Source organism: Arachis hypogaea, chromosome 13 (genome assembly GCF_003086295.3).
Source record: "Arachis hypogaea cultivar Tifrunner chromosome 13, arahy.Tifrunner.gnm2.J5K5, whole genome shotgun sequence".
In the NCBI taxonomy this organism is placed as follows: domain Eukaryota; kingdom Viridiplantae; phylum Streptophyta; class Magnoliopsida; order Fabales; family Fabaceae; genus Arachis; species Arachis hypogaea.
Genome location: NC_092048.1, coordinates 71,966,591 through 71,973,013, shown reverse-complemented (window position 1 = coordinate 71,973,013; position 6,423 = coordinate 71,966,591). Strand labels below are relative to the sequence as shown.

Here is a 6,423-nt window from a genome sequence, read left to right as displayed (position 1 = left end):
TATTGCTAAACCTGTTTCTTCCACCATTATTAAAGCCTTGTTGAGGCTTTTGTTGATCCTTCCATGAGAGATTTGGGTGATTTCTCCATGAGGGATTATACGTGTTTCCATAGGGTTCACCCATGTAATTCACCTCTGCTATTGCAGGGTTCTCAGGATCATAAGCTTCTTCTTCAGAAGATGCCTCTTGAATACTGTTGGATGCAGCTTGCATTCCATTCAGACTCTGAGAAATCATATTGACTTGCTGAGTCAATATTTTATTCTGGGCCAATATGGCATTTAAAGTATCAATTTCAAGAACTCCCTTCTTCTGAGGCGTCCCATTACTCACAGGATTCCTCTCAGAAGTGTACATGAACTGGTTATTAGCAACCATGTCAATGAGTTCTTGAGCTTTTGCAGGTGTTTTCTTTAGGTGAATGGATCCACCTGCAGAAGTATCCAATGACATCTTAGCTAATTCAGATAGACCATCATAGAATATATCCAGGATGGTCCATTCTGAAAGCATGTCAGAAGGATACTTTTTGGTCAGTTCCTTGTATCTCTCCCAAGCTTCATAGAGGGATTCACCTTCTTTCTGTCTGAAGGTTTGAACATCCACTCTAAGCTTACTCAGCTTTTGAGGAGGAAAGAACTTGGCTAAGAAAGCCTTGACCAGCTTATCCCAAGAGTTCAGGCTATCCTTAGGTTGAGAGTCCAACCATATTCTAGCTCTGTCTCTTACAGCAAAAGGGAAAAGCATGAGCTTGTAGACTTCAGGATCTACTTCATTAGTCTTAATAGTATCACAGTTCTACAAGAATTCAGTTAAGAACTGAAAAGGATCTTCAGATGGAAGTCCATGAAACTTGCAGTTTTGTTGCATCAAAGAAACTAATTGAGGTTTCAGCTCAAAGTTGTTTGATCCAATGGTAGGGATGGAGATGCTTCTTCCATGTAATTTGGAATTAGGTGCAGTGAAGTCACCAAGCATCCTCCTTTCATTATTATTATTTTCGGCTGCCATCTCCTCTTCCTTTTTGAAAATTTCTGTAAGGTTGTCTCTGGATTGTTGTAATTTAGCTTCTCTTAGTTTCCTTTTCAGAGTCCTTTCAGGTTCAGGGTCTGCTTCAACAAGAATGTTCTTGTCCTTACTCCTGCTCATTTGAAAAAGAAGGGAATAGAAAATAATAATAGGGATCCTTTTTACTACAGTATAGAGGTTCCTTTGTTGTTAGTAGAAGAAGAAAGGGAATAAGAGTGAAGAAGAATGGATAATCCAAACACAAGGGTGAGGATAGAAGCAATGATTTAAGATGAAGAGAAGTGTTAGTAAATGAATAAATAAATAGAAGGAGATGAGAAGAAGAATTTTTCGAAAATAAATTTTGAAAAAGAGTTAATGATTTTCGAAAATTAAGATAAAATTAAAATTAAAATTAAAAATTGAAATAATTAATTAATTAAAAAGAATTTTTGAAAAAGGGGGAGGTATTTTCGAAAATTAGAGAGGGATAGTTAGTTAGGTAGTTTTGAAAGAGATAAGAAACAAACAAAAAGTTAATTAGTTAGTTGAAACAAATTTTGAAAATCAATTTTTAAAAGATAAAAAGTTAGAAAAGATATTTTAAAATCAAATTTTTGAAAAAGATAAAATTTTGAAAAAGATATGATAGAAAGATATGATTAAAATTAGTTTTGAAAAAGATTTGAATTTTAAAAATCAAAATTAATGACTTGACTCACAAGTAATCACAAGATATGATTCTAGAACTTAAAGTTTGAATCTTTCTTAACAAGCAAGTAACAAACTTGAAATTTTTGAATCAAAACATTAATTTTTTATGATATTTTCGAAAATTATGAGATAAGATTAAGAAAACTATTTTTGAAAAATATTTTTAAAATTTTTGAAAATAAATAAGAAAAATGAAAAAGATATGATTTTTGAAAAAGATAAGATTTTTAAATTGAAAATTTGATTTGACTCATAGGAAACAACTAAATTTTAAAAAGTTTTGAAAAAGTCAACTCAAATTTTCGAATTTTATGAGTGAAAAAGGGAAAGATATTTTTTTGATTTTTGAATTTTTAATGATGAAAGAGAAAAACATCAAAAAGACTCAATGCATGAAAATTTTGGATCAAAATATGTGATGCATGCAAGAACACTATGAATGTCAAGATGAACACCAAGAACACTTTGAAGATTATGATGAACATCAAGAACATATTTTTGAAAAATTTTTTATACAAAGAAAACATGTAAGACACCAAACTTAGAAATTTTTAATATTTAGACACTAAGAATTCAAGAATGCATATGAAAAACACCATACAACACACAACAATATAACATGAAGATCAATCAAGAAGGTTTATCAAGAACAACTTGAAGATCATGATGAATACAATGCATGAATGCAATTTTCGAAAAAATGCAAGATGAGTATGAAATTGACACCAAACTTAAAATTTGACACAGGACTCAAACAAACAACATAAAAAAATTTTTTTATTTTTTTTTTTGATTTTATGATTTTTCGAAAATTAATGTGAAAAAGAAAAATAAGGATTCCAAAATTTTTAATATGAATTCCAGGAATCTTGTGCTCTTTAGTCTAAAGCTCCAATCTGATGGTTAGACATGGCTTAATAGCCAGCCAAGCTTTAGTATGCTATTACATGCATTGAAGTGATTAGTTGAATCCTCAGTCCAAAGGAATTTGGACATGGCTTTACAGCCAGCCAGGATTCTACATGCTTCATGAAACTCTAGAATTCATTCTTAAAAATTCTGAAGAAAAAAAATATTTTTTTGGTAAAAACGAAAAAGAGGAAAATATTTTTGAAAAATTTTTTTGAAAACTTTTTGAAAATAAAATAAGAAGAAAATTACCCAATCTGAGCAACAAGATGAACCGTCAGTTGTCCAAACTCGAACAATCCCCGGCAACGGCGCCAAAAACTTGGTGCATGAAATTGTGATCCCTGGTAATAGCTCCAAAAACTTGGTGCTCTAATCTTAATTTATGATTTGTCACAACTTCGATACAACTAACCAGCAAGTGCACTGGGTCGTCCAAGTAATAAAACCTTACGTGAGTAAGGGTCGATCCCACGGAGATTGTTGGTATGAAGCAAGCTATGGTCACCTTGTAAATCTCAGTCAGGCGGATATCAAACGGTTATAGAGTTTTCAAAAATAAATAATAAATAAATAGAAAATAAAGATAGAAACACTTATGTAATTCATTGGTGGGAATTTCAGATAAGCGTATAGAGATACTTTCGTTCTTCTGAACTTCTGCTTTCCTGCTGTCTTCATCCAATCAGTCCTACTCCTTTCCTTGGCAAGCTTTATGTAAGGGCATCACCATTGTCAATGGTTACATCCCAGACTCTTGTGAAAAAGGTCCAAATGCTCTGTCACAGCACGGCTAATCATTTGAGGTTCTCGATCATACTGGAATAGGATTCACCCTCCTTTTGCGTCTGTCACTACGCCCAGCACTCGCGAGTTTGAACTTCGTCACAGTCATTCAATCCCTGAATCCTACTCGGAATACCACAAACAAGGTTTAGACTTTCCGGACTCTCATGAATGCCGCCATCAATCTAGCTTATACCACGAAGATTCTGATTAAGAGATCCAAGAGATATTCATTCAATCTAAGGTGGAACGGAAGTGGTTGTCAAGCACGCGTTCGTGGGGGAATGATGATGATTGTCACATTCATCACATTCATGTTGGAGTACGAATGAATATCTTAGAAGCGGAATAAGTTGAATTGAATAAAAAACAGTAGTACTTTGCGTTAATTCATGAAGAACAGCAGAGCTCCACACCTTAATCCATGGAGTGAAGAAACTCTACCATTGAAAATACATAAGTGATGAAGGTTCAGGCATGGCCGAGAGGCCAGCCCCCAAACGTGATCAATATGATCTAAAGATGAACTAAAAATCATAAGATGTCTAAAAGACTAGTAAAAAGTTCTATTTATACTAAACTAGTTACTAGGGTTTACAGAAATAAGTAATTGATGCATAAACCCACTTCCGGGGCCCACTTGGAGAGGTCATTCTTGGAGTTGAACGCCAGTTTGTAACGTGTTTCTGGCGTTCAACTCTGGTTCGTGACGTGTTTCTGGCGTTTAACTTCAGACTGCAGCGTAGAACTGGCGTTCAACGCCCTTTGGCATCATCTAAACTCGGCCAAATATGGACTATTATATATTTCTGGAAAGCCCTGGATTTCTACTTTTCAACGCAATTGGAAGCGTGCCATTTTGAATTCTGTAGCTCCAGAAAATCTACTTTGAGTGCAGGGAGGTCAGAATCCAACAGCATCAGCAGTCCTTCTTCTACCTCTGAATCTAATTTTTGCTCAAGTCCCTCAATTTTAGCCAGAAAATATCTGAAATCACAGAAAAACACACAAACTCATAGTAAAGTCCAGAAATGTGAATTTAACATAAAAACTAATAAAAACATCCCTAAAAGTAACTAGATCCTACTAAAAACATACTAAAAACAATACCAAAAAGCGTATAAATTATCCTCTCATCAATCATATTGACTTGTTGAGTCAATATTTTGTTCTGAGCCAATATGGCATTCAGAGTATCAATTTCAAGAACTCATTTCCTCTGAGGCGTCCCGTTACTCACAAGATTCCTTTCAAAAGTGTACATGAACTAGATATTTGCAACCATGTCAATGGGTTCCTGAGTTTCTGCAGGTGTTTTCTTTAGGTGAATGGATCCACCTGTAGAATAGTCCAGTGACATCTTTGATAGTTCAGACAGACCATCATAGAATATATCCAGGATGGTCCATTCTGAAAGCATGTCAAAAGGACACTTTTTGGTCAGTTCCTTGTATCTCTCCCAAGCTTCATAGAGGGATTCACCTTCTTTCTGTTTGAAGGTTTGAACATCCACTCTAAGCTTGCTAAGCTTTTGAGGAGGAAAGAACTTGGCTAAGAAAGCCGTGACCAGCTTATCCCAAGAGTTCAGGCTATCTTTAGGTTGATAATCCAATCATATTCTAGCTCTGTCTCTTATAGCAAATGGGAAAAGCATAAGCCTGTAGACCTCGGGATCAACCCCATTGGTCTTAACAGTGTCACAGATCTGCAAGAATTCAGTTAAGAACTGAAAAGGATCTTCTGATTGAAGTCCATGAATTTTGCAGTTCTGTTGCATCAGAGAAACTAATTGAGGTTTCAGCTCAAAATTGTTTGCTCCAATGGCAGGGATTGAGATGCTTCTTCCATGTAAATTGGAATTTGGTGCAGTAAAGTCACGAAGCATCTTCTTTGCATTGTTATTATTTTCGGCCATGTCTCCTTCTTTTTCGAAAATTTCTGTCAGATTTTCTCTAGAGAGTTGTGCTTTAGCTTCCCTTAGCTTCCTCTTCAGAGTCCTTTCAGGTTCAGGATCAGCTTCAACAAGAATGTTCTTATCCTTGTTCCTGCTCATATGAAAAAGAAGAGAACAGAAAATATGGAATCCTCTATGTCACAGTATAGAGATTCCTTATGTAAGTATAAGAAGAGAATAATGGAGGAAGGAAAAGATTAGAATCCAAATACAAGGGAGAGGAATGAGTTCGAATTCTTTGGTGAAAGAGGGGTGTTAGTAGATGAATAAATAAACAGAAGGGGATGAAAGATAAGAGAATTTGAAAATTAAATAAATTAAATTAAAAAATATTTTTTTTAAATTAAATTTAAAGTTAGAATTCGAAAATACAAAAAAGAAAAATGAAATTAATTTAAAGTAAAAACTAAAACAATTAGTTAATAAAAAAGGAATTTTGAAAAAGAGGGACGGGATTTTCGAAAATTAGAAAGAGAGAGTTAGTTAGGTAGTTTTGAAAAAGATATGAATCAAACAAAAAGATAAGATTAATTGAAAAAGATTTGAAAATCAGTTTTGAAAAGAGAAGAAGCTAGAAAATAAGTTAGAAAAGATTTTGAAATTGATTTTGAAAAAGATGTGATTGAAACTTATTTTGAAAAAGATTTGAAAAAGAAATTTAAAAAAGATTTGATTTTGAAAATTAAAGTTGATTACTTGACTAACAAGAAACAAAAAGATATTATTTGAAAATTTAAAGATTGAACCTTTCTTAATAGGCAAGTAACAACTTAAAATTTTTGAATCAATCACCTTAATTGTTAGCATTAATTTCGAAAATATAAAATGGAAATAAGAAAAAGATTTTGAAAATAAATTTGAAATTTTCGAAATTATGAAAGGAAAAATGAAAAAGATTTGATTTCTTTGAAAAGATTTGAAAAAGATAGAATTTTTAAATTGAAAATTTGATTTGACTCATAAGAAACAATTAAATTTTTAAAAATTTTGACTAAATCAAATCAAATTTTCGAAAATTAGGAGTGAAATAAGGAAAAGATATTTTTTTATT

At 33.1% G+C, this 6,423-nt stretch overlaps 2 non-coding genes across 2 annotated transcripts; both read left to right on the top strand.

The window, feature by feature from the left end:
• Positions 1-508: 508 nt before the first annotated feature.
• LOC112740073 (small nucleolar RNA R71) lies at positions 509-616 on the top strand. Its single transcript, XR_003171007.1, has one exon. It is a non-coding gene; the product is annotated as a small nucleolar RNA R71 (small nucleolar RNA).
• Positions 617-4,832: 4,216 nt separating this feature from the next.
• LOC112738497 (small nucleolar RNA R71) lies at positions 4,833-4,940 on the top strand. Its single transcript, XR_003169455.1, has one exon. It is a non-coding gene; the product is annotated as a small nucleolar RNA R71 (small nucleolar RNA).
• Positions 4,941-6,423: the final 1,483 nt, after the last annotated feature.